The 26,750-nt window shown below is 46.5% G+C and overlaps 16 non-coding genes across 16 annotated transcripts; 10 read left to right on the top strand and 6 right to left on the bottom strand.

The window, feature by feature from the left end:
- Positions 1-70: 70 nt before the first annotated feature.
- Trnaq-uug (transfer RNA glutamine (anticodon UUG)) lies at positions 71-142 on the top strand. The gene has a single exon. It is a non-coding gene; the product is annotated as a tRNA-Gln (tRNA).
- Positions 143-1,276: 1,134 nt separating this feature from the next.
- Positions 1,277-1,348, top strand: Trnaq-uug (transfer RNA glutamine (anticodon UUG)). Its single transcript has one exon. It is a non-coding gene; the product is annotated as a tRNA-Gln (tRNA).
- Positions 1,349-1,854: 506 nt separating this feature from the next.
- On the bottom strand, positions 1,855-1,926 carry Trnap-ugg (transfer RNA proline (anticodon UGG)). Its single transcript has one exon. It is a non-coding gene; the product is annotated as a tRNA-Pro (tRNA).
- A 1,120-nt stretch (positions 1,927-3,046) lies between these two features.
- Positions 3,047-3,118, bottom strand: Trnap-ugg (transfer RNA proline (anticodon UGG)). The gene has a single exon. It is a non-coding gene; the product is annotated as a tRNA-Pro (tRNA).
- A 1,136-nt stretch (positions 3,119-4,254) lies between these two features.
- Positions 4,255-4,326, bottom strand: Trnap-ugg (transfer RNA proline (anticodon UGG)). The gene has a single exon. It is a non-coding gene; the product is annotated as a tRNA-Pro (tRNA).
- Positions 4,327-4,883: 557 nt separating this feature from the next.
- Positions 4,884-4,955, top strand: Trnaq-uug (transfer RNA glutamine (anticodon UUG)). The gene has a single exon. It is a non-coding gene; the product is annotated as a tRNA-Gln (tRNA).
- Positions 4,956-5,629: 674 nt separating this feature from the next.
- On the bottom strand, positions 5,630-5,702 carry Trnap-ugg (transfer RNA proline (anticodon UGG)). The gene has a single exon. It is a non-coding gene; the product is annotated as a tRNA-Pro (tRNA).
- A 557-nt stretch (positions 5,703-6,259) lies between these two features.
- Trnaq-uug (transfer RNA glutamine (anticodon UUG)) lies at positions 6,260-6,331 on the top strand. Its single transcript has one exon. It is a non-coding gene; the product is annotated as a tRNA-Gln (tRNA).
- A 6,298-nt stretch (positions 6,332-12,629) lies between these two features.
- Trnaq-uug (transfer RNA glutamine (anticodon UUG)) lies at positions 12,630-12,701 on the top strand. Its single transcript has one exon. It is a non-coding gene; the product is annotated as a tRNA-Gln (tRNA).
- Positions 12,702-13,565: 864 nt separating this feature from the next.
- Positions 13,566-13,637, top strand: Trnaq-uug (transfer RNA glutamine (anticodon UUG)). Its single transcript has one exon. It is a non-coding gene; the product is annotated as a tRNA-Gln (tRNA).
- A 6,297-nt stretch (positions 13,638-19,934) lies between these two features.
- On the top strand, positions 19,935-20,006 carry Trnaq-uug (transfer RNA glutamine (anticodon UUG)). The gene has a single exon. It is a non-coding gene; the product is annotated as a tRNA-Gln (tRNA).
- A 504-nt stretch (positions 20,007-20,510) lies between these two features.
- Trnap-ugg (transfer RNA proline (anticodon UGG)) lies at positions 20,511-20,582 on the bottom strand. Its single transcript has one exon. It is a non-coding gene; the product is annotated as a tRNA-Pro (tRNA).
- A 1,767-nt stretch (positions 20,583-22,349) lies between these two features.
- Trnaq-uug (transfer RNA glutamine (anticodon UUG)) lies at positions 22,350-22,421 on the top strand. The gene has a single exon. It is a non-coding gene; the product is annotated as a tRNA-Gln (tRNA).
- Positions 22,422-22,927: 506 nt separating this feature from the next.
- On the bottom strand, positions 22,928-22,999 carry Trnap-ugg (transfer RNA proline (anticodon UGG)). Its single transcript has one exon. It is a non-coding gene; the product is annotated as a tRNA-Pro (tRNA).
- A 557-nt stretch (positions 23,000-23,556) lies between these two features.
- Positions 23,557-23,628, top strand: Trnaq-uug (transfer RNA glutamine (anticodon UUG)). Its single transcript has one exon. It is a non-coding gene; the product is annotated as a tRNA-Gln (tRNA).
- Positions 23,629-25,972: 2,344 nt separating this feature from the next.
- Positions 25,973-26,044, top strand: Trnaq-uug (transfer RNA glutamine (anticodon UUG)). Its single transcript has one exon. It is a non-coding gene; the product is annotated as a tRNA-Gln (tRNA).
- Positions 26,045-26,750: the final 706 nt, after the last annotated feature.

The following is a 26,750-nucleotide window of genomic DNA, read 5'->3' on the forward strand; positions in this document are numbered from 1 at the left end:
ATGAAATAACATCGTATCTAATCGGCTTAATGATATGATGCTACTGAATTGAAGACCGCTACAGGCATCCGGTTCCATGGTGTAATGGTTAGCACTCTGGACTTTGAATCCAGCGATCCTAGATCGAGTCTTGGTGGAACCTGACGCTGTGTTTTGCGCTCGTTTCTAGAAATGTGTACGAGCCGGTAGTTGGAATTGTATATGCAGAATTTTAGCTAGGATCATGTAACGCAAATTGTTAATAGCAGTCCACACGTGAATGGGGAACGCTCCAAATGCTTATGCTTTTGATACTAGGATTAATAACGGAACGTAAGGGGTTCAACTGTGAGAAGACGCCCTCAGCTGTCTCTCCTAGCAGCAAAGACATCTCTCCGTTTTGGGTGCTGCATGCGCATGCATTTAACAAACGTGCATGCGACGTACTAGTTCCTGGGAAACGAATAGAATCGCTGTACGTGCCAGTCTTTACGTATAGATATAAGTGAGCGAAGACGGCTTAATCCTGCCACGTAGATTGCTTTCCACATGACGCACTTGCCAGTCTCTTGGGCCGGTGGCCCACATGCAGTTTGTCCTGTTGCGTGGCTTACTTTCAGAGACTCGCAAGTTTAACGTAGTGTTTGGTTGTCGCGAAAGTGAAAAGTAGGGCCTGTCTGGGATTTGAACCCGGGACGTCATGCACCCAAAGCAGGAATCATACCCCTAGGCCAACTGGCCGCAAAGGAAGCACGTCTGCACCCCGCCACCTACTGACATCTTGCCGCACTTGCTAGTTGCAGCATACAATCTGGACCATATTCTCAAAGAGCTTTCTTAATCCGACACCCACAACATGAGCTGTGCTGAACACCAGTGTATGTGAATGCTCAAAGAGCTGCTAGAGTTGTGTGTCAGTATTTCGACCGTGTGAAGTGCAAATGTTATCGTGTCACGCACTATCCGCCCACTACGTAGCGTTCTGTGTCAGCACGCAGTTTTCGCCAGTACTCTGTGTCCATAGCTGTTTCCATAGCTAGGCTGCTTCCAGCACAATGCATGCACCATACGAAAGTGGCCGTTGCGCGATTTTGATTACCTGAGCCTTCGACATCACTTGATGTACGAATACTGGCAAGAATTCTTGCTACATTCGAAGGTGCACCTTCCACTTTCAGCCTACCTGGTTGCTTCATTTGCCACGCAAACACTTCCTGAGGACGCTACATGAAATAACATCGCATCTCATCGGCTTAATGACATGATGCTACTGAATTGAAGACCGCTACAGGCATCCGGTTCCATGGTGTAATGGTTAGCACTCTGGACTTTGAATCCAGCGATCCGAGTTCGAGTCTCGGTGGAACCTGTCGCTGTGTTTTGCGCTCGTTTCTAGAAATGTGTACGAGCCGGTAGTTGGAATTGTATATGCAGAATTTTAGCTAGGATCATGTAACGCAAATTGTTAATAGCAGTCCACACGTGAATGGGGAACGCTCCAAATGCTTATGCTTTTGATACAAGGATCAATAACGGAACGAAAGGGGTTCAACTGCGAGAAGACGCCCTCAGCTGTTTCTCCCAGCAGGAAAGACATCTCTCCGTTTTGGGTGCTGCATGCGCATGCATTTAACAAACGTGCATGCGGTGTACTAGTTCCTGGGAAACGAATAGAATCGCTGTACGTGCCAGTCTTTACGTATAGATATAAGTGAGCGAAGACGGCTTAATCCTGCCACGTAGATTGCTTTCCACATGACGCACTTGCCAGTCTCTTGGGCCGGTGGCCCACATGCAGTTTGTCCTGTTGCGTGGCTTACTTTCAGAGACTCGCAAGTTTATCGTAGTGTTTGGTTGTCGCGAAAGTGAAAAGTAGGGCCTGTCCGGGATTTGAACCCGGGACCTCCTGCACCCAAAGCAGGAATCATACCCCTAGACCAACAGGCCGCACAGGAAAGCACGTCTGCACCCCGCCACCTACTGACATCTTGCCGCACTTGCTAGTTGCAGCATACAATCTGGACCATATTCTCAAAGAGCTTTCTTAATCCGACACCCACAACATGAGCTGTGCTGAACACCAGTGTATGTGAATGCTCAAAGAGCTGCTAGAGTTGTGTGTCAGTATTTCGACCGTGTGAAGTGCAAATGTTATCGTGTCACGCACTATCCGCCCACTACGTAGCGTTCTGTGTCAGCACGCAGTTTTCGACAGTACTCTGTGTCCATAGCTGTTTCCATAGCTAGGCTGCTTCCAGCACAATGCATGCACCATACGAAAGTGGCCGTTGCGCGATTTTGATTACCTGAGCCTTCGATATCACTTGATGTACGAATACTGGCAAGATATCTTGCTACATTCGAAGGTGCACCTTCCACTTTCAGCCTACCTGGTTGCTTCATTTGCCACGCAAACACTTCCTGAGGACGCTACATGAAATAACATCGTATCTTATCGGCTTAATGATATGATGCTACTGAATTGAAGACCGCTACAGGCATCCGGTTCCATGGTGTAATGGTTAGCACTCTGGACTTTGAATCCAGCGATCCTAGTTCGAGTCGCGGTGGAACCTGACGCTGTGTTTTGCGCTCGTTTCTAGAAATGTGTACGAGCCGGTAGTTGGAATTGTATATGCAGAATTTTAGCTAGGATCATAATAGCAGTCCACACGTGAATGGGGAACGCTCCAAATGCTTATGCTTTTGATACTAGGATTAATAACGGAACGTAAGGGGTTCAACTGCGAGAAGACGCCCTCAGCTGTCTCTCCCAGCAGGAAAGACATCTCTCCGTTTTGGGTGCTGCATGCGCATGCATTTAACAAACGTGCATGCGATGTACTAGTTCCTGGGAAACGAATAGAATCGCTGTACGTGCCAGTCTTTACGTATAGATATAAGTGAGCGAAGACGCCTTAATCCTGCCACGTAGATTGCTTTCCACATGACGCACTTGCCAGTCTCTTGGGCCGGTGGCCCACATGCAGTTTGTCCTGTTGCGTGGCTTACTTGTAGAGACTCGCAAGTTTAACGTAGTGTTTGGTTGTCGCGAAAGTGAAAAGTAGGGCCTGTCCGGGATTTGAACCCGGGACCTCCTGCACCCAAAGCAGGAATCATACCCCTAGACCAACAGGCCGCACAAGGAAGCACGTCTGCACCCCGCCTCCTACTGACATCTTGCCGCACTTGCTAGTTGCAGCATACAATCTGGACCATATTCTCAAAGAGCTTTCTTAATCCGACACCCACAACATGAGCTGTGCTGAACACCAGTGTATGTGAATGCTCAAAGAGCTGCTAGAGTTGTGTGTCAGTATTTCTACCGTGTGAAGTGCAAATGTTATCGTGTCACGCACTATCCGCCCACTACGTTGCGTTCTGTGTCAGCACGCAGTTTTCGACAGTACTCTGTGTCCATAGCTGTTTACATAGCTAGGCTGCTTCCAGCACAATGCATGCACCATACGAAAGTGGCCGTTGCGCGATTTTGATTACCTGAGCCTTCGACATCACTTGATGTACGAATACTGGCAAGAATTCTTGCTACATTCGAAGGTGCACCTTCCACTTTCAGCCTACCTGGTTGCTTCATTTGCCACGCAAACACTTCCTGAGGACGCTACATGAAATAACATCGCATCTTATCGGCTTAATGACATGATGCTACTGAATTGAAGACCGCTACAGGCATCCGGTTCCATGGTGTAATAGTTAGCACTCTGGACTTTGAATCCAGCGATCCTAGTTCGAGTCTCGGTGGAACCTGACGCTGTGTTTTGCGCTCGTTTCTAGAAATGTGTACGAGCCGGTAGTTGGAATTGTATATGCAGAATTTTAGCTAGGATCATGTAACGCAAATTGTTAATAGCAGTCCACACGTGAATGGGGAACGCTCCAAATGCTTATGCTTTTGATACTAGGATTAATAACGGAACGTAAGGGGTTCAACTGCGAGAAGACGCCCTCAGCCTGTCTCTCCCAGCAGCAAAGACATCTCTCCGTTTTGGGTGCTGCATGCGCATGCATTTAACAAACGTGCATGCGATGTACTAGTTCCTGGGAAACGAATAGAATCGCTGCACGTGCCAGTCTTTACGTATAGATATAAGTGAGCGAAGACGGCTTAATCCTGCCACGTTGATTGCTTTCCACATGACGCACTTGCCAGTCTCTTGGGCCGGTGGCCCACATGCAGTTTGTCCTGTTGCGTGGCTTACTTTCAGAGACTCGCAAGTTTAACGTAGAGTTTGATTGTCGCGAAAGTGAAAAGTAGGGCCTGTCCGGGATTTGAACCCGGGACCTCCTGCACCCAAAGCAGGAATCATACCCCGAGACCAACAGGCCGCACAAGGAAGCACGTCTGCACCCCGCCTCCTACTGGCATCTTGCCGCACTTGCTAGTTGCAGCATACAATCTGGACCATATTCTCAAAGAGCTTTCTTAATCCGACACCCACAACATGAGCTGTGCTGAACACCAGTGTATGTGAATGCTCAAAGAGCTGCTAGAGTTGTGTGTCAGTATTTCGACCGTGTGAAGTGCAAATGTTATCGTGTCACGCACTATCCGCCCACTACGTTGCGTTCTGTGTCAGCACGCAGTTTTCGACAGTACTCTGTGTCCATAGCTGTTTACATAGCTAGGCTGCTTCCAGCACAATGCATGCACCATACGAAAGTGGCCGTTGCGCGATTTTGATTACCTGAGCCTTCGACATCACTTGATGTACGAATACTGGCAAGAATTCTTGCTACATTCGAAGGTGCACCTTCCACTTTCAGCCTACCCGGTTGCTTCATTTGCCACGCAAACACTTCCTGAGGACGCTACATGAAGTAACATCGCATCTTATCGGCTTAATGACATGATGCTACTGAACTGAAGACCGCTACAGGCATCCGGTTCCATGGTGTAATGGTTAGCACTCTGGACTTTGAATCCAGCGATCCTAGTTCGAGTCTCGGTGGAACCTGACGCTGTGTTTTGCGCTCGTTTCTAGAAATGTGTACGAGCCGGTAGTTGGAATTGTATATGCAGAATGTTAGCTGGGATCATGTAACGCAAATTGTTAATAGCAGTCCACACGTGAATCACTCTGGACTTTGAATCAGGCGATCCGAGTTCGAGTCTCGGTGGAACCTGACGCTGTGTTTTGCGCACGTTTCTAGAAATGTGTACGAGCCGGTAGTTGGAATTGTATATGCAGAATTTTAGCTAGGATCATGTAACGCAAATTGTTAATAGCAGTCCACACGTGAATGGGGAACGCTCCAAATGCTTATGCTTTTGATACTAGGATTAATAACGGAACGTAAGGGGTTCAACTGCGAGAAGACGCCCTCAGCTGTTTCTCCCAGCAGGAAAGACATCTCTCCGTTTTGGGTGCTGCATGCGCATGCATTTAACAAACGTGCATGCGATGTACTAGTTCCTGGGAAACGAATAGAATCGCTGTACGTGCCAGTCTTAACGTATAGATATAAGAGAGCGAAGACGGCTTAATCCTGCCACGTAGATTGCTTTCCACATGACGCACTTGCCAGTCTCTTGGGCCGGTGGCCCACATGCAGTTTGTCCTTTTGCATGGCTTACTTTCAGAGTCTCGCAAGTTTAACGTAGTGTTTGGTTGTCGCGAAAGTGAAACGTAGGTCCTGTCCGGGATTTGAACCCGGGACCTCCTGCACCCAAAGCAGGAATCATACCCCTAGACCAACAGGCCGCACAAGGAAGCACGTCTGCACCCCGCCATCTACTGACATCTTGCCGCACTTGCTAGTTGCAGCATACAATCTGGACCATATTCTCAAAGAGCTTTCTTAATCCGACACCCACAACATGAGCTGTGCTGAACACCAGTGTATGTGAAAGCTCAAAGAGCTGCTAGAGTTGTGTGTCAGTATTTCGACCGTGTGAAGTGCAAATGTTATCGTGTCACGCACTATCCGCCCACTACGTAGCGTTCTGTGTCAGCACGCAGTTTTCGACAGTACTCTGTGTCCATAGCTGTTTCCATAGCTAGGCTGCTTCCAGCACAATGTATGCACCATACGAAAGTGGCCGTTGCGCGATTTTGATTACCTGAGCCTTCGACATCACTTGATGTACGAATACTGGCAAGAATTCTTGCTACATTCGAAGGTGCACCTTCCACTTTCAGCCTACCTGGTTGCTTCATTTGCCACGCAAACACTTCCTGAGGACGCTACATGAAATAACATCGCATCTTATCGGCTTAATGACATGATGCTACTGAATTGAAGACCGCTACAGGCATCCGGTTCCATGGTGTAATGGTTAGCACTCTGGACTTTGAATCCAGCGATCCGAGTTCGAGTCTCGGTGGAATCTGACGCTGTGTTTTGCGCTCGTTTCTAGAAATGTGTACGAGCCGGTAGTTGGAATTGTATATGCAGAATTTTAGCTAGGATCATGTAACGCAAATTGTTAATAGCAGTCCACACTTGAATGGGGAACGCTCCAAATGCTTATGCTTTTGATACTAGGATTAATAACGGTACGTAAGGGGTTCAACTGCGAGAAGACGCTCTCAGCTGTTTCTCCCAGCATTAAAGACATCTCTCCCGATTGGGTGCTGCATGCGCATGTATTCAACAAACGTGCATGCGATGTACTAGTTCCTGGGAAACGAATAGAATCGCTGTACGTGCCAGACTTTACGTATAGATATAAGTGAGCGAAGACGGCTTAATCCTGCCACGTAGATTGCTTTCCACATGACGCACTTGCCAGTCTCTTGGGCTGGTGGACCACATGCAGTTTGTCCTGTTGCATGGCTTACTTTCAGAGACTCGCAAGTTTATCGTAGTGTTTGGTTGTCGCGAAAGTGAAAAGTAGGGCCTGTCCGGGATTTGAACCCGGGACCTCCTGCACCCAAAGCAGGAATCATACCCCTTTTTTTTTTATTAGCGTGTAGAAGCCGTAGGCACCTCTCAATGATGAATAAAACTGAGTCCACAGTTTGCTCGTGACGTCCTTATTGTCTCTATCGTGTTGTGGTGCGTTGTTATCCTATGCCTGTTCTCTCGAAGACTATATTCAACATGTTTCCGTAGAGTTGGTTATGGTTACTGAATTTTTTGGATTCCCAGTAAGCTGATTCCATGTAGACCATGAAATCAATTGAATTGTCAGATCCATTTTTACCAATTACGTAATGTGTATAGTGACCCATGAGCCACATGACAGTGTTATTTTTCCGTTCTGGGAATAATATCTCTTCAGGCCGTAACAGCATTTGTGGCGTATAATTGCGGCCATCACTTCAGGTGAGGAGTGCTATCTTTCTTCTGATCCATGTCCAATTGTGAACTAGTCCACTGCACGTGAATCTGTGTTGAAGTGTGTCCACGAATCCACACCTAGTGCAGTTATGTGTATCACTGAGTCCTATTCGATAAAGTTGTTCATTAGTTGGTACTGTGTCGCTGACGACCTTGTACCAAGTGGAATCCACGTCTGTCGAATGGATTTTGAGGCTAATATTTTTCCATACAGCACGCCATATGACGTTCGGATATTTGATTTCTATGGTATTTTGTGTATCCGATTAGTGCCATGTATTGAGTATCTCTCTTGTAGTTATATGTGACTTGTACACCGTGCCGGCCTCTAAGTAGCTGACCTCAATATAAAATTCCTTAACATGCGTGAGTTTGTTGTTTAGGTGGCCCACATTCACCGGGGGTTGCAGGGAACCTGGCTGGACAATTGTGAAGAGTCTGGAGGTAATGTTATTTCTGTCCTTATTAATCATAAACAGGTTCCTTTTGACGTAAAGTGCAGATGCTTTTTTAACCAAATTAGTTAGCCCTAAGCCGCCCATCAGTCGTGCTTTGGTCACACTGTCGAGTCTAACTTTAAAAATGTTGCCTTGCCACAAGTAACTATTGGCAAGTCGCATTACCTTTTTCACCTGTAATTTCGGTGCCGGGAATATTTGTGCTACAAAACAGGCTTTAGAAAACATGTAGGTGTTAATTAATTGAACTTTCTGCAATAAATTCGCGGATCGCCAACGAAGTTCGGTGAACGCACCCTGTATTTTGTTCGCCGTGTCCCGCCAATTTACTGCAGCCATCTTCATTGGACAATTGGTCATAGTAATACCTAGTGTTCTGTGGGAATCAACTAGTGTAGCCCATTGGCTGCGTACCCTGTCAAATCCTCGTAGGTTCAAGATTTTACTCTTATGTATGTTCACCTGTGCACCAGAGGCGCGACTATATTGACGTATCGTCTCTTCCAGAATTGTAATTTCACCTTCGTGTCGGAGGACGACGCCCACGTCATCGGCATATGCTTTTGCCGTAAGTGTGACCCCGGATAATGTGACGCCACTTAATTTGTCTCTCAGTTGCCGTAGCAAAGGCTCAAGTGCAAGAACATACAAAAGCATTGATAATGGGCTCCCTTGTGGAACGCCCCTCTGTATATGAATAGTTTTCGTCGGCTGCCCGTTTACGTAAGCCTTTGCAGTTATGCCGGTCATCATCTGATGGATTACACGAACTGCTCGATCGTCAAAAGCCAGGTGTTGAAATATGAGATCCACATACCGGTGGCTGACATGGTCAAATGCCTTGCAGAAATCGATGAAGTATAGCGCACACCTGATGTCGGTGACTGCTACGATAGAAACAAGGTCTCTGTATTCGGAGATGACTGACATGATTGTCCTGCCTGGGAAGCAGGCTTGATGGCCTTTTATTACTGTTCTTAGAAGTGGTGTGAGTCTCTCCTTAAGTGCTCGTGCAATGGTCTTGTAATCATAGTTCATCAACATTAAGGGGCGTAAATTATCGATTTTCTTTTGTCCTTTACTTTTCGGAATCAAGACTAGTTTTCCTTCCTTAAGTGCAGTTGGTAAGTCTCTTGCTTGTAAGGTTTCGTTGATTACATCCGTGAATGTTGACCCAATAAGATGCCAAAACTTGTGATAAAATTCTTTTGGTAATCCATCTGGACCCGCCGATTTGTTGGAAGGTGACGTCTTTACTAGATTAAAGACGTCGTCCGCCGCAAATGCAGCAATCAGACAGTTATTTTCTTCAGTAGTGATCCGTTCCGTTAATAATTGCAACATTTCAGTGCTTGCAGTCTCGGCAGTCTGGTCTGGACTGTAGAGGTGAGCGAAATGTTGTTGGATTGCGCGCACCATGTCACTTTGGTCTGTAATTACAGTCCCGTCTTCGAGTTTGAGGTCGTCTATAAAACTGCGTCGCCTATTAAGTTGGTGTTTGATCAGGTGAAACATTGAAGTAGTTTCTTCTTGTATTAGAGACCTTGCCTTTGATTTAAGTTTTAATCCCTCTAGCTGCTGTCGTGTGATGCTTAGAAGCTTCGCTTTTATTTGTCGAATTTGCTCTAGATGAGTGGGAGCTACGGTATGTTTGTCATGTAGTTCTCGCAATACCGTATAGTAAAATTCGATTGTCTTTTTGCAATCTTTAGTTTTTTGATAACTGTATGATTTTAAGGTTTGCCTAAGTTTAGGCTTGGCAAACTTGACCCACCATTCGATTTTAGATCTGTATTTATGCACTGATTTCAAAAATGCAGTCCATGTGGCTTTGACCCACTCTTCTAGTTCGTCATCTTGGAGATGGCCAATGTTGAGCATCCACTGATTACGGTAAAATTTTGTAGGTTGCTGCACTAAATTGAGAGTCACAGACAACCCACAGTGATCGGAGCAGTATGTCGGGATGACTTCCACATCCAACACGTTATGACTGAGATTCTCCGACACATACTGCCTATCGATCCGACTGCATGATGTCGAAGTGAAATGCGTGTACTTGACTAGCGTAGGGAATTTGACTTCCCATGCATCTTTGTACTTCATGTGCTTGATGAAGTCATGCAGCTCCTTGGAGTAGTTAAAATGCGGGACCTGATCTTTTCTGTTAATTACACAATTGAAGTCGCCACCAATTATGACAGACGCAGGATTTTTCCTCAACTAGTAGATGATGTCTTCCTTGAAGAAGTGAGCTCTCGCAGCTCTGTTGGTGGTACCAGACGGTGCATAAACATTTACAACAGTGACATCAAATATTTTACAACTTAAGCCTCTTCCCGTAACTAGTTTATCCAACAACATTACCGGAATACCTTCACGAGTTAAAATTGCGGTTCTTGTAGTTGCGTCCGGTAGGACATTATAAAATATTTGAAAACCGGGCACGACGAAATCAGTGAATAACACTTCTTGCAACAATGCAGCATCCGCCACTGCTTCATAGATAAATTGTTTTAACACAACTTTTTTCAAATCTGACGTTATCCTGTTAACATTAATAGTTAATATTTTATAAGCTTGACTCATCCGAGAAGGTTAATGGTCATGTAGGGGCGTCAAAGTAGAGTGAGTACAAAATCCGAGATTTACACTTCGCCCAATGTGTACAATGTATTTGAGGGGAAGAAGATCCAGTCGGAAATCTGCTGCTATTTCACCACTGTTGGTGAAGCTGCGGAGGCTGTATGTCTATCTTTGCTATTGTCTTGATCTACACTGACTGACACTTCAGGATTTCCAACTCCTTTACCGTCAGGTGATTTTTGCCTTTGTGTGCCCCCGTTGCGTTTCGCCTGCGCCCTGCCGACGTTGACGTTCGGCTGCGGCTTCAGGCGGCGCCGCTGTGTGTCTTGCGCGGTTCCGGCTGTATTTGGAATGCCTGTCCCTTGTGCAGGACCCTCTTGTTGGTGGGCTGCACTGTGGGGGTCATTTAAGTCGTGAACGTGATCACTACTACCAACTTGATCAACAAGTTTCACCTTAGTGCCTTGTTCTACCGTAGGCGAGGAAGTGCCTTCAGTATGTTGTGCACATTCCTGATTCGTATTTTCGGGTCCCTCTGGAATTGATGCCTGCATGGCTGCCTCCGCCGGTTCCATTTCAGCGACTGCTGCATTAGCTGTTAATGGAACATTGGCATTGGGTTGGCCTGATGATGCCGCCTCCATTGCAATGGCGGATTCCAGTGCTGGTTGATTACTGGCTTTTTGCTTTTGCACAGAGTGGGTGTGACCGGAACCATCCTCATCTGAAGAAATATCGGCGGAGTCCCGAGGCCGCTTATTGCCGGAGGCACTACGATCACTAGCAGCAGGGGCAGACTGCTCCTCTACAATAGTCATTATCTTGGCACTGTCATTCACTAAAGTGGGATTTTGCACGGTATCGGAAGGCAGAGAGACAACGGGCTGTTCTACATTACTTCGCATCAGGACATCACTAAATGTAAGCCGCTGTCGCTGTTGCAAATTGTTTTTAAAACAAACATGCGACGGGGACAATCCTGCCTCAGGTGGCCACTCTCGTTACAAACATGGCACGTGGGAATTTGTCCGGTATAGGTAACTAGCCCCTTGTATCCACACACCATTATGTGCGACGGGATATTAACCTTTACTTCCATTTCAACAGATCGCACCCCGCTATAACACTGCAGCTTATGTTCCCTGGACCACATTTCATTTCTAACAGACCTAACGTCACCGTACTTCGACAAAACCTCCTTCAGGTAGCAATTTTCAACTTCAGGTGGGAGATTGAAAACACGGACTTTTTCAACTCTACATCAGCATTTGAAAGCGTAACGATACTCACAGTTCCGTTCCGATGGCGAAATTCAATGCGTCCCCCGAATTTCAGCAAAAGTCGCTCCATGATAACAGGATTGTGCAGCTTCACGAAGAAACAGTACTGTTCCAAATCGTAATAGGCAGTGTGGACCTGTCCTGTCGTTATCCCGAAGACGTCGACAATCCACTCGTGGATCTCTAGTGAGCTTGGTTGCAGAGCACGGGTTGTCTTATCAAATTCAAATTTTAGTGTATTCTTCCTGGGACACTGACGAGACATATCGCTAATTAACCCTTAACGGGCTAACAGCATCGAACGTTAACACGGAATACACAACAACACGCAGGCACAGAACAGTAAGACGACACGCGACGGACACAAACACCACTTGTAAACAATCGCTAGCTTGGCGGAGCGGACGGTACCTCCTCACACTAGCGCGTCTCAAACGCAACTCCTACCCCTAGACCAACAGGCCGCACAAGGAAGCACGTCTGCACCCCGCCACCTACTGACATCTTGCCGCACTTGCTAGTTGCAGCATACAATCTGGACCATATTCTCAAAGAGCTTTCTTAATCCGACACCCACAACATGAGCTGTGCTGAACACCAGTGTATGTGAATGCTCAAAGAGCTGCTAGAGTTGTGTGTCAGTATTTCGACCGTGTGAAGTGCAAATGTTATCGTGACACGCACTATCCGCCAACTACGTAGCGTTCTGTGTCAGCACGCAGTTTTCGACAGTACTCTGTGTCCATAGCTGTTTCCATAGCTAGGCTGCTTCCAGCACAATGCATGCACCATACGAAAGTGGCCGTTGCGCGATTTTGATTACCTGAGCCTTCGACATCACTTGATGTACGAATACTGGCAAGAATTCTTGCTACATTCGAAGGTGCACCTTCCACTTTCAGCCTACCTGGTTGCTTCATTTGCCACGCAAACACTTCCTGAGGACGCTACATGAAATAACATCGCATCTTATCGGCTTAATGACATGATGCTACTGAACTGAAGACCGCTACAGGCATCCGGTTCCATGGTGTAATGGTTAGCACTCTGGACTTTGAATCCAGCGATCCTAGTTCGAGTCTCGGTGGAACCTGACGCTGTGTTTTGCGCTCGTTTCTAGAAATGTGTACGAGCCGGTAGTTGGAATTGTATATGCAGAATTTTAGCTGGGATCATGTAACGCAAATTGTTAATAGCAGTCCACACGTGAATCACTCTGGACTTTGAATCAGGCGATCCGAGTTCGAGTCTCGGTGGAACCTGACGCTGTGTTTTGCGCACGTTTCTAGAAATGTGTACGAGCCGGTAGTTGGAATTGTATATGCAGAATTTTAGCTAGGATCATGAACCCGGGACCTCCTGCACCCAAAGCAGGAATCATACCCCTAGACCAACAGGCCGCACAAGGAAGCACGTCTGCACCCCGCCATCTACTGACATCTTGCCGCACTTGCTAGTTGCAGCATACAATCTGGACCATATTCTCAAAGAGCTTTCTTAATCCGACACCCACAACATGAGCTGTGCTGAACACCAGTGTATGTGAAAGCTCAAAGAGCTGCTAGAGTTGTGTGTCAGTATTTCGACCGTGTGAAGTGCAAATGTTATCGTGTCACGCACTATCCGCCCACTACGTAGCGTTCTGTGTCAGCACGCAGTTTTCGACAGTACTCTGTGTCCATAGCTGTTTCCATAGCTAGGCTGCTTCCAGCACAATGTATGCACCATACGAAAGTGGCCGTTGCGCGATTTTGATTACCTGAGCCTTCGACATCACTTGATGTACGAATACTGGCAAGAATTCTTGCTACATTCGAAGGTGCACCTTCCACTTTCAGCCTACCTGGTTGCTTCATTTGCCACGCAAACACTTCCTGAGGACGCTACATGAAATAACATCGCATCTTATCGGCTTAATGACATGATGCTACTGAATTGAAGACCGCTACAGGCATCCGTTTCCATGGTGTAATGGTTAGCACTCTGGACTTTGAATCCAGCGATCCGAGTTCGAGTCTCGGTGGAATCTGACGCTGTGTTTTGCGCTCGTTTCTAGAAATGTGTACGAGCCGGTAGTTGGAATTGTATATGCAGAATTTTAGCTAGGATCATGTAACGCAAATTGTTAATAGCAGTCCACACTTGAATGGGGAACGCTCCAAATGCTTATGCTTTTGATACTAGGATTAATAACGGAACGTAAGGGGTTCAACTGCGAGAAGACGCTCTCAGCTGTTTCTCCCAGCATTAAAGACATCTCTCCCGATTGGGTGCTGCATGCGCATGTATTCAACAAACGTGCATGCGATGTACTAGTTCCTGGGAAACGAATAGAATCGCTGTACGTGCCAGACTTTACGTATAGATATAAGTGAGCGAAGACGGCTTAATCCTGCCACGTAGATTGCTTTCCACATGACGCACTTGCCAGTCTCTTGGGCTGGTGGACCACATGCAGTTTGTCCTGTTGCATGGCTTACTTTCAGAGACTCGCAAGTTTATCGTAGTGTTTGGTTGTCGCGAAAGTGAAAAGTAGGGCCTGTCCGGGATTTGAACCCGGGACCTCCTGCACCCAAAGCAGGAATCATACCCCTTTTTTTTTATTAGCGTGTAGAAGCCGTAGGCACCTCTCAATGATGAATAAAACTGAGTCCACAGTTTGCTCGTGACGTCCTTATTGTCTCTATCGTGTTGTGGTGCGTTGTTATCCTATGCCTGTTCTCTCGAAGACTATATTCAACATGTTTCCGTAGAGTTGGTTATGGTTACTGAATTTTTTGGATTCCCAGTAAGCTGATTCCATGTAGACCATGAAATCAATTGAATTGTCAGATCCATTTTTACCAATTACGTAATGTGTATAGTGACCCATGAGCCACATGACAGTGTTATTTTTCCGTTCTGGGAATAATATCTCTTCAGGCCGTAACAGCATTTGTGGCGTATAATTGCGGCCATCACTTCAGGTGAGGAGTGCTATCTTTCTTCTGATCCATGTCCAATTGTGAACTAGTCCACTGCACGTGAATCTGTGTTGAAGTGTGTCCACGAATCCACACCTAGTGCAGTTATGTGTATCACTGAGTCCTATTCGATAAAGTTGTTCATTAGTTGGTACTGTGTCGCTGACGACCTTGTACCAAGTGGAATCCACGTCTGTCGAATGGATTTTGAGGCTAATATTTTTCCATACAGCACGCCATATGACGTTCGGATATTTGATTTCTATGGTATTTTGTGTATCCGATTAGTGCCATGTATTGAGTATCTCTCTTGTAGTTATATGTGACTTGTACACCGTGCCGGCCTCTAAGTAGCTGACCTCAATATAAAATTCCTTAACATGCGTGAGTTTGTTGTTTAGGTGGCCCACATTCACCGGGGGTTGCAGGGAACCTGGCTGGACAATTGTGAAGAGTCTGGAGGTAATGTTATTTCTGTCCTTATTAATCATAAACAGGTTCCTTTTGACGTAAAGTGCAGATGCTTTTTTAACCAAATTAGTTAGCCCTAAGCCGCCCATCAGTCGTGCTTTGGTCACACTGTCGAGTCTAACTTTAAAAATGTTGCCTTGCCACAAGTAACTATTGGCAAGTCGCATTACCTTTTTCACCTGTAATTTCGGTGCCGGGAATATTTGTGCTACAAAACAGGCTTTAGAAAACATGTAGGTGTTAATTAATTGAACTTTCTGCAATAAATTCGCGGATCGCCAACGAAGTTCGGTGAACGCACCCTGTATTTTGTTCGCCGTGTCCCGCCAATTTACTGCAGCCATCTTCATTGGACAATTGGTCATAGTAATACCTAGTGTTCTGTGGGAATCAACTAGTGTAGCCCATTGGCTGCGTACCCTGTCAAATCCTCGTAGGTTCAAGATTTTACTCTTATGTATGTTCACCTGTGCACCAGAGGCGCGACTATATTGACGTATCGTCTCTTCCAGAATTGTAATTTCACCTTCGTGTCGGAGGACGACGCCCACGTCATCGGCATATGCTTTTGCCGTAAGTGTGACCCCGGATAATGTGACGCCACTTAATTTGTCTCTCAGTTGCCGTAGCAAAGGCTCAAGTGCAAGAACATACAAAAGCATTGATAATGGGCTCCCTTGTGGAACGCCCCTCTGTATATGAATAGTTTTCGTCGGCTGCCCGTTTACGTAAGCCTTTGCAGTTATGCCGGTCATCATCTGATGGATTACACGAACTGCTCGATCGTCAAAAGCCAGGTGTTGAAATATGAGATCCACATACCGGTGGCTGACATGGTCAAATGCCTTGCAGAAATCGATGAAGTATAGCGCACACCTGATGTCGGTGACTGCTACGATAGAAACAAGGTCTCTGTATTCGGAGATGACTGACATGATTGTCCTGCCTGGGAAGCAGGCTTGATGGCCTTTTATTACTGTTCTTAGAAGTGGTGTGAGTCTCTCCTTAAGTGCTCGTGCAATGGTCTTGTAATCATAGTTCATCAACATTAAGGGGCGTAAATTATCGATTTTCTTTTGTCCTTTACTTTTCGGAATCAAGACTAGTTTTCCTTCCTTAAGTGCAGTTGGTAAGTCTCTTGCTTGTAAGGTTTCGTTGATTACATCCGTGAATGTTGACCCAATAAGATGCCAAAACTTGTGATAAAATTCTTTTGGTAATCCATCTGGACCCGCCGATTTGTTGGAAGGTGACGTCTTTACTAGATTAAAGACGTCGTCCGCCGCAAATGCAGCAATCAGACAGTTATTTTCTTCAGTAGTGATCCGTTCCGTTAATAATTGCAACATTTCAGTGCTTGCAGTCTCGGCAGTCTGGTCTGGACTGTAGAGGTGAGCGAAATGTTGTTGGATTGCGCGCACCATGTCACTTTGGTCTGTAATTACAGTCCCGTCTTCGAGTTTGAGGTCGTCTATAAAACTGCGTCGCCTATTAAGTTGGTGTTTGATCAGGTGAAACATTGAAGTAGTTTCTTCTTGTATTAGAGACCTTGCCTTTGATTTAAGTTTTAATCCCTCTAGCTGCTGTCGTGTGATGCTTAGAAGCTTCGCTTTTATTTGTCGAATTTGCTCTAGATGAGTGGGAGCTACGGTATGTTTGTCATGTAGTTCTCGCAATACCGTATAGTAAAATTCGATTGTCTTTTTGCAATCTTTAGTTTTTTGATAACTGTATGATTTTAAGGTTTGCCTAAGTTTAGGCTTGGCAAACTTGACCCACCATTCGATTTTAGATCTGTATTTATGCACTGATTTCAAAAATGCAGTCCATGTGGCTTTGACCCACTCTTCTAGTTCGTCATCTTGGAGATGGCCAATGTTGAGCATCCACTGATTACGGTAAAATTTTGTAGGTTGCTGCACTAAATTGAGAGTCACAGACAACTCACAGTGATCGGAGCAGTATGTCGGGATGACTTCCACATCCAACACGTTATGACTGAGATTCTCCGACACATACTGCCTATCGATCCGACTGCATGATGTCGAAGTGAAATGCGTGTACTTGACTAGCGTAGGGAATTTGACTTCCCATGCATCTTTGTACTTCATGTGCTTGATGAAGTCATGCAGCTCCTTGGAGTAGTTAAAATGCGGGACCTGATCTTTTCTGTTAATTACACAATTGAAGTCGCCACCAATTATGACAGACGCAGGATTTTTCCTCAACTAGTAGATGATGTCTTCCTTGAAGAAGTGAGCTCTCGCAGCTCTGTTGATGGTACCAGACGGTGCATAAACATTTACAACAGTGACATCAAATATTTTACAACTTAAGCCTCTTCCCGTAACTAGTTTATCCAACAACATTACCGGAATACCTTCACGAGTTAAAATTGCGGTTCTTGTAGTTGCGTCCGGTAGGACATTATAAAATATTTGAAAACCGGGCACGACGAAATCAGTGAATAACACTTCTTGCAACAATGCAGCATCCGCCACTGCTTCATAGATAAATTGTTTTAACACAACTTTTTTCAAATCTGACGTTATCCTGTTAACATTAATAGTTAATATTTTATAAGCTTGACTCATCCGAGAAGGTTAATGGTCATGTAGGGGCGTCAAAGTAGAGTGAGTACAAAATCCGAGATTTACACTTCGCCCAATGTGTACAATGTATTTGAGGGGAAGAAGATCCAGTCGGAAATCTGCTGCTATTTCACCACTGTTGGTGAAGCTGCGGAGGCTGTATGTCTATCTTTGCTATTGTCTTGATCTACACTGACTGACACTTCAGGATTTCCAACTCCTTTACCGTCAGGTGATTTTTGCCTTTGTGTGCCCCCGTTGCGTTTCGCCTGCGCCCTGCCGACGTTGACGTTCGGCTGCGGCTTCAGGCGGCGCCGCTGTGTGTCTTGCGCGGTTCCGGCTGTATTTGGAATGCCTGTCCCTTGTGCAGGACCCTCTTGTTGGTGGGCTGCACTGTGGGGGTCATTTAAGTCGTGAACGTGATCACTACTACCAACTTGATCAACAAGTTTCACCTTAGTGCCTTGTTCTACCGTAGGCGAGGAAGTGCCTTCAGTATGTTGTGCACATTCCTGATTCGTATTTTCGGGTCCCTCTGGAATTGATGCCTGCATGGCTGCCTCCGCCGGTTCCATTTCAGCGACTGCTGCATTAGCTGTTAATGGAACATTGGCATTGGGTTGGCCTGATGATGCCGCCTCCATTGCAATGGCGGATTCCAGTGCTGGTTGATTACTGGCTTTTTGCTTTTGCACAGAGTGGGTGTGACCGGAACCATCCTCATCTGAAGAAATATCGGCGGAGTCCCGAGGCCGCTTATTGCCGGAGGCACTACGATCACTAGCAGCAGGGGCAGACTGCTCCTCTACAATAGTCATTATCTTGGCACTGTCATTCACTAAAGTGGGATTTTGCACGGTATCGGAAGGCAGAGAGACAACGGGCTGTTCTACATTACTTCGCATCAGGACATCACTAAATGTAAGCCGCTGTCGCTGTTGCAAATTGTTTTTAAAACAAACATGCGACGGGGACAATCCTGCCTCAGGTGGCCACTCTCGTTACAAACATGGCACGTGGGAATTTGTCCGGTATAGGTAACTAGCCCCTTGTATCCACACACCATTATGTGCGACGGGATATTAACCTTTACTTCCATTTCAACAGATCGCACCCCGCTATAACACTGCAGCTTATGTTCCCTGGACCACATTTCATTTCTAACAGACCTAACGTCACCGTACTTCGACAAAACCTCCTTCAGGTAGCAATTTTCAACTTCAGGTGGGAGATTGAAAACACGGACTTTTTCAACTCTACATCAGCATTTGAAAGCGTAACGATACTCACAGTTCCGTTCCGATGGCGAAATTCAATGCGTCCCCCGAATTTCAGCAAAAGTCGCTCCATGATAACAGGATTGTGCAGCTTCACGAAGAAACAGTACTGTTCCAAATCGTAATAGGCAGTGTGGACCTGTCCTGTCGTTATCCCGAAGACGTCGACAATCCACTCGTGGATCTCTAGTGAGCTTGGTTGCAGAGCACGGGTTGTCTTATCAAATTCAAATTTTAGTGTATTCTTCCTGGGACACTGACGAGACATATCGCTAATTAACCCTTAACGGGCTAACAGCATCGAACGTTAACACGGAATACACAACAACACGCAGGCACAGAACAGTAAGACGACACGCGACGGACACAAACACCACTTGTAAACAATCGCTAGCTTGGCGGAGCGGACGGTACCTCCTCACACTAGCGCGTCTCAAACGCAACTCCTACCCCTAGACCAACAGGCCGCACAAGGAAGCACGTCTGCACCCCGCCACCTACTGACATCTTGCCGCACTTGCTAGTTGCAGCATACAATCTGGACCATATTCTCAAAGAGCTTTCTTAATCCGACACCCACAACATGAGCTGTGCTGAACACCAGTGTATGTGAATGCTCAAAGAGCTGCTAGAGTTGTGTGTCAGTATTTCGACCGTGTGAAGTGCAAATGTTATCGTGACACGCACTATCCGCCCACTACGTAGCGTTCTGTGTCAGCACGCAGTTTTCGACAGTACTCTGTGTCCATAGCTGTTTCCATAGCTAGGCTGCTTCCAGCACAATGCATGCACCATACGAAAGTGGCCGTTGCGCGATTTTGATTACCTGAGCCTTCGACATCACTTGATGTACGAATACTGGCAAGAATTCTTGCTACATTCGAAGGTGCACCTTCCACTTTCAGCCTACCTGGTTGCTTCATTTGCCACGCAAACACTTCCTGAGGACGCTACATGAAATAACATCGCATCTTATCGGCTTAATGACATGATGCTACTGAATTGAAGACCGCTATAGGCATCCGTTTCCATGGTGTAATGGTTAGCACTCTGGACTTTGAATCCAGCGATCCGAGTTCGAGTCTCGGTGGAACCTGACGCTGTGTTTTGCGCTCGTTTCTAGAAATGTGTACGAGCCGGTAGTTGGAATTGTATATGCCGAATTTTAGCTAGGATGATGTAACGCAAATTGTTAATAGCAGGCCACACGTGAATGGGGAACGCTCCAAATGCTTATGCTTTTGATACTAGGATTAATAACGGAACGTAGGGGTTCAACTGCAAAAAGACGCCCTCAATGTTTCTCCCAGCAGGAAAAACATCTCTCCGTTTTGAGTGCTGCATGCGCATGCATTTAACAAACGTGCATGCGATGTACTAGTTCCTGGGAAACGAATAGAATCGCTGTACGTGCCAGTCTTTACGTATAGATATAAGTGAGCGAAGACGGCTTAATCCTGCCACGTAGATTGCTTTCCAAATGACGCACTTGCCAGTCTCTTGGGCCGGTGGCCCACATGCAGTTTGTCCTGTTGCATGGCTTACTTTCAGAGACTCGCAAGTTTATCGTAGTGTTTGGTTGTCGCGAAAGTGAAAAGTAGGGCCTGTCCGGGATTTGAACCCGGGACCTCCTGCACCCACAGCAGGAATCATATCCCTAGACCAACAGGCCGCACAAGGAAGCACGTCTGCACCCCGCCACCTACTGACATCTTGCCGCACTTGCTAGTTGCAGCATACAATCTGGACCATATACTCAAAAAGCTTTCTTAATCCGACACCCACAACATGAGCTGTGCTGAACACCAGTGTATGTGAATGCTCAAAGAGCTGCTAGCGTTTTGTGTCAGTATTTCGACCGTGTGAAATGCAAATGTTATCGTGTCACGCACTATCCGCCCCCTACGTAGCGTTCTGTGTCAGCACGCAGTTTTCGACAGTACTGTGCGTCCATAGCTGTTCCCATATCTAGGCTGCTTCCAGCACAATGCATGCACCATACGAAAGTGGCCGTTGCGCGATTTTGATTACCTGAGCCTTCGACATCACTTGATGTACGAATACTGGCAAGAATTCTTGCTACATTCGAAGGTGCACCTTCCACTTTCAGCCTACCTGGTTGCTTCATTTGCCACGCAAACACTTCCTGAGCGCCAATTGTTAATAGCAGTCCACACGTGAATGGGGAACGCTCCAAATGCTTATGCTTTTGATACTAGGATAAATAACGTAACGTAAGGGGTTCAACTGCGAGAAAACGACCTCAGCTAATCTCCCAACAGGAAGGACATCTCTCCGTTTTGGGTGCTGCATGCGCATGCATTTAACAAACGTGCATGCGATGTACTAGTTCCTGGGAAACGAATAGAATCGCTGTACGTGCCAGTCTTTACGTACAGATATAAGTGAGCGAAGACGGCTTAATCCTGCAGCGTAGATTGCTTTCCACATGACGCACTTGCCAGTCTCTTGGGAAGGGGGCAAACATGCAGTTTGTCCTGTTGCATGGCTTACTTTCAGAGACTCGCAAGTTTATCGTAGTGTTTGGTTGTCGCGAAAGTTAAAAGTGGGGCCTGTCCGGGATTTGAACCCGGGACCTCCTGCACCCAAAGCAGGAATCATACCCGTAGATCAAAAGCCCGCAGAAGGAAGAACGTCTGCACCCCGCCACCTACTGACATCTTGCCGCACTTGCTAGTTGCAGCATACAATCTGGACCATATTCTCAAAGAGCTTTCTTAATCCGCCACCCACAACAAGTGCTGTGCTGAACACCAGTGTATTAGAATGCTGAAAGAGCTGCTAGTGTTGTGTGTCAGTATTTCGACCGTGCGAAGTGCAAATGTTATCGTGTCACGCTCTATCCGCCCACTACGTAGCGTTCTGTGCCAGCACGCAGTTTCGACAGTACTCTGTGTCCATAGCTGTTTCCATAGCTAGGCTGCTTCCAGCACAATGCATGCATCATACGAAAGTGGCCGTAGCGCCATTTTGATTACCTGAGCCTTCGACATCACTTGATGTACGAATACTGGCAAGAATTCTTGCTACATTCGAAGGTGCACCTTCCACTTTCAGCCTACCTGGTTGCTTCATTTGCCACGCAAACACCTCCTGAGCGCAAATTGTTAATAGCAGTCCACACGTAAATGGGGAACGCTCCAAATGCTTATGCTTTTGATACTAGGATTAATGACGTAACATAAGGGGTTCAACTGCGAGAAGACGACCTTTTCATTACCTGAGCCTTCGACATCACTTGATGTACGAATACTGGCAAGAATTCTTGCTACATTCGAAGGTGCACCATCCACTTTCAGCCTACCTGGTTGCTTCATTTGCCACGCAAACACTTCCTGAGGACGCTACATGAAATAACATCGCATCTTATCGGTTTAATGACATGATGCTACTGAATTGAAGACCGCTGCATGCATCCGGTTCCATGGTGTAATGGTTAGCACTCTGGACTTTGAATCCAGCAATCCGAGTTCGAGTCTCGGTGGAACCTGACGTTGTGTTTTGCGCTCGTTTCTAGAAATGTGTACGAGCCGGTAGTTGGAATTGTATATGCAGAATTTTAGCTAGGATCATGTAACGCAAATTGTTAATAGCAGTCCACACGTGAATGGGGAACGCTCCAAATGCTTATGCTTTTGATACTAGGATTAATAACGGAACGTAAGGGGTTCAAGTGCAAGAAGACGCCTTCAGCTGTTTCTCCCAGCAGGAAAGACATCTCTCCGATTTGGGTGCTGCATGCGCATGCATTTAACAAACGTGCATGCGATGTACTAGTTCCTGGGAAACGAATAGAATCGCTGTACGTGCCAGTCTTTACGTATAGATATAAGTGAGCGAAGACGGCTTAACCCTGCCACGTAGTTTGCTTTCCACATGACGCACTAGCCAGTCTCTTGGGACGGGGGCCCGCATGCAGTTTGTCCTGTTGCATGGCTTACTTTCAGAGACTCGCAAGTTTATCGTAGTGTTTGGTTGTCGCGAAAGTGAAAAGTAGGGCCTGTCCGGGATTTGAACCCGGGACCTCCTGCACCCAAAGCAGGAATCATACCCCGAGACCAACAGGCCGCACAAGGAAGCACGTCTGCACCCCGCCACCTACTGACATCTTGCCGCACTTGCTAGTTGCAGCATACAATCTGGACCATATTCTCAAAGAGCTTTCTTAATCCGACACCCACAACAAGAGCTGTGCTGAACACCAGTGTATATGAATGCTGAAAGAGCTGCTAGAGTTGTGTGTCAGTATTTCGACCGGGCGAAGTGCAAATGTTATCGTGTCACGCACTATCCGCCCACTACGTAGCGTTCTGTGCCAGCACGCAGTTTTCGACAGTACTCTGTGTCCATAGCTGTTTCCATAGGTAGGCTGCTTCCAGCACAATGCATGCACCATACGAAAGTGGCCGTTGCGATATTTTGATTACCTGAGCCTTCGACATCACTTGATGTACGAATACTGGCAAGAATTCTTGCTACATTCGAAGGTGCACCATCCACTTTCAGCCTACCTGGTTGCTTCATTTGCCACGCAAACACTTCCTGAGGACGCTACATGAAATAACATCGCATCTTATCGGCTTAATGACATGATGCTACTGAATTGAAGACCGCTGCCTGCATCCGGTTCCATGGTGTAATGGTTAGCACTCTGGACTTTGAATCCAGCAATCCGAGTTCGAGTCTCGGTGGAACCTGACGCTGTGTTTTGCGCTCGTTTCTAGAAATGTGTACGAGCCGCTAGTTGGAATTGTATATGCAGAATTTTAGCTAGGATCATGTAACGCAAATTGTTAATAGCAGTCCACACGTGAATGGGGAACGCTCCAAATGCTTATGCTTTTGATACTAGGATTAATAACGGAACGTAAGGGGTTCAACTGCGAGAAGACGCCCTCAGCTGTTTCTCCCAGCATGAAAGACATCTCTCCGTTTTGGGTGCTGCATGCGCATGCATTTAACAAACGTGCATGCGATGTACTAGTTCCTGGGAAACGAATAGAATCGCTGTACGTGCCAGTCTTTACGTATAGATATAAATGAGCGAAAACGGCTTAATCCTGCCACGTAGATTGCTTTCCACATGACGCACTTGCCAGTCTCTTGGGACGGGGCCCACATGCAGTTTGTCCTGTTGCATGGCTTACTTTCAGAGACTCGCAAGTTTATCGTAGTGTTTGGTTGACGCGAAATTTAAAAGTGGGGCTTGTCCGTGATTTGAACCCGGGACCTCCTGCACCCAAAGCAGGAATCATACCCCTAGACCGACAGGCCGCACAAGGAAGGGCGTTTGCACCCCGCCACCTACTGACATCTTGCCGCACTTGCTAGTTGCAGCATACAATCTAAACCATATTCTCAAAGAGCTTTCTTAATCCGACACCCACAACAAGAGCTGTGCTGAACACCAGTGTATATGAATGCTGAAGGAGCTGCTACAGTTGTGTGTCAGTATTTCGACCGTGCGAAGTGCAAATGTTATCGTGTCACGCACTATCCGCCCACTACGTAGCGTTCTGTGCCTGCACGCAGTTTTCGACAGTACTCTGTGTCCATAGCTGTTGCCATAGCTAGGCTGCTTCCAGCACAATGCATGCACCATACGGAAGTGGCCGTTGCGATATTTTTATTACATGAGCCTTCGACATCAATTGATGTACGAATACTGGCAAGAAATCTTGCTACATTCGAAGGTGCACTTTCCACTTTCAGCCTACCTGGTTGCTTCATTTGCCACGCAAACACTTCCTGAGCGCAAATTGTTAATAGCAGTCCACACGTGAATGGGGAACGCTCCATATGCTTATGCTTTTGACACTAGGATTAATAACGTAACGTAAGGGGTTCAACTGCGAGAAGACGACCTCAGCTGTTCTCCCAGCAGGAAAGACATCTCTCCGTTTTGGGTGCTGCATGCACATGCATTTAACAAACGTGCATGCGATGTATTTGTTCCTGGGAAACGAATATTATCGCTGTACGTGCCAGTCTTTACGTATAGATATAAGTGAGCGAAGACGGCTTAATCCTGCCACGTAGATTGCTTTCCACGTGACGCACTTGCCAGTCTCTTGGGCCTGTGGCCCTCATGCAATTTGTCCTGTTGCATGGCTTACTTTCAGAGACTCGCAAGTTTATCGTAGTGTTTGGTTGTCGCGAAAGTGAAAAGTAGGGCCTGTCCGCGATTTGAACCCGGGACCTCCTACACCCAAAGCAGGAATCATACCCCTAGACCAACAGGCGCACAAGGAAGAACGTCTGCATCCCGCTACCTACTGACATCTTGCCGCACTTGCTAGTTGCAGCATACAATCTGGACCATATTCTGAAAGAGCTTTCTTAATCCGACACCCACAACAAGAGCTGTGCTGAACACCAGTGTATATGAATGCTGAAAGAGCTGCTAGAGTTGTGTGTCAGTATTTCGACCGTGCGAAGTGCAAATGTTATCGTGTCACGCACTATCCGCCCACTACGTAGCGTTCTGTGCCAGCACGCAGTTTTCGACAGTACTCTGTGTCCATAGCTGTTTCCATAGCTAGGCTGCTTCCAGCAAAATGCATGCACCATACGAAAGTGGCCGTTGCGCGATTTTGATTACCTGAGCCTTCGACATCACTTGATGTACGAATACTGGCAAGAATTCTTGCTACATTCGAAGGTGCACCTTCCACTTTCAGCCTACCTGGTTGCTTCATTTGCCACGCAAACACATTCTGAGCGCAAATTGTTAATAGCAGTCCACAAGTGAATGGGGAACGCTCCAAATGCTTATGCTTTTGATACTAGGATTAATAACGTAACGTAAGGGGTTCAACTGCGAGAAGACGACCTTTTCATTACCTGAGCCTTCGACATCACTTGATGTACGAATAATTGCAAGAATTCTTGCTACATTCGAAGATGCACCATCCACTTTCAGCCTACCTGGTTGCTTCATTTGCGACGCAAACACTTCCTGAGGACGCTACATGAAACAACATAGCATCTTATCGGCTTAATGACATGATGCTACTGAATTGAAGACCGCTACAGGCATCCGATTCCATGGTGTAATGGTTAGCACTCTGGACTTTGAATCCAGCAATCCGAGTTCGAGTCTCGGTGGAACCTGACGCTGTGTTTTGCGCTCGTTTCTAGAAATGTGTACGAGCCGGTAGTTGGAATTGTATATGCAGAATTTTAGCTAGGATCATGTAACGCAAATTGTTAACAGCAGTCCACACGTGAATGGGGAACGCTCCAAATGCTTATGCTTTTGATACTAGGATTAATAACGTAACGTAAGGGGTTCAACTGCGAGAAGACGACCTCAGCTGTTCTCTCAGCAGGAAAGACATCTCTCCGCTTTGGGTGCTGCATGCACATGCATTTAACAAACGTGCATGCGATGTATTAGTTCCTGGGAAACGAATAGAATCGCTGTACGTGCCAGTCTTTACGTATAGATATAAGTGAGCGAAGACGGCTTAATCCTGCCACGTAGATTGCTTTCCACATGACGCACTTGCCAGTCTCTTGGGCCTGTGGCCCACATGCAATTTGTCCTGTTGCATGGCTTACTTTCAGAGACTCGCAAGTTTATCGTAGTGTTTGGTTGTCGCGAAAGTGAAAAGTAGGGCCTGTCCGGGGTTTGAACTCGAGACCTCATACACCCAAAGCAGGAATCATACCCCTAGACCAACAGGCAGCACGAGGAAGAACGTCTGCACCCTGCCACCTACTGACATCTTGCCGCACTTGCTAGTTGCAGCATACAATCTGGACCATATTCTCAAAGAGCTTTCTTAATCCGACACCCACAACAAGAGCTGTGTTG

This window comes from Schistocerca cancellata, chromosome 2 (assembly GCF_023864275.1).
Source record: "Schistocerca cancellata isolate TAMUIC-IGC-003103 chromosome 2, iqSchCanc2.1, whole genome shotgun sequence".
In the NCBI taxonomy this organism is placed as follows: domain Eukaryota; kingdom Metazoa; phylum Arthropoda; class Insecta; order Orthoptera; family Acrididae; genus Schistocerca; species Schistocerca cancellata.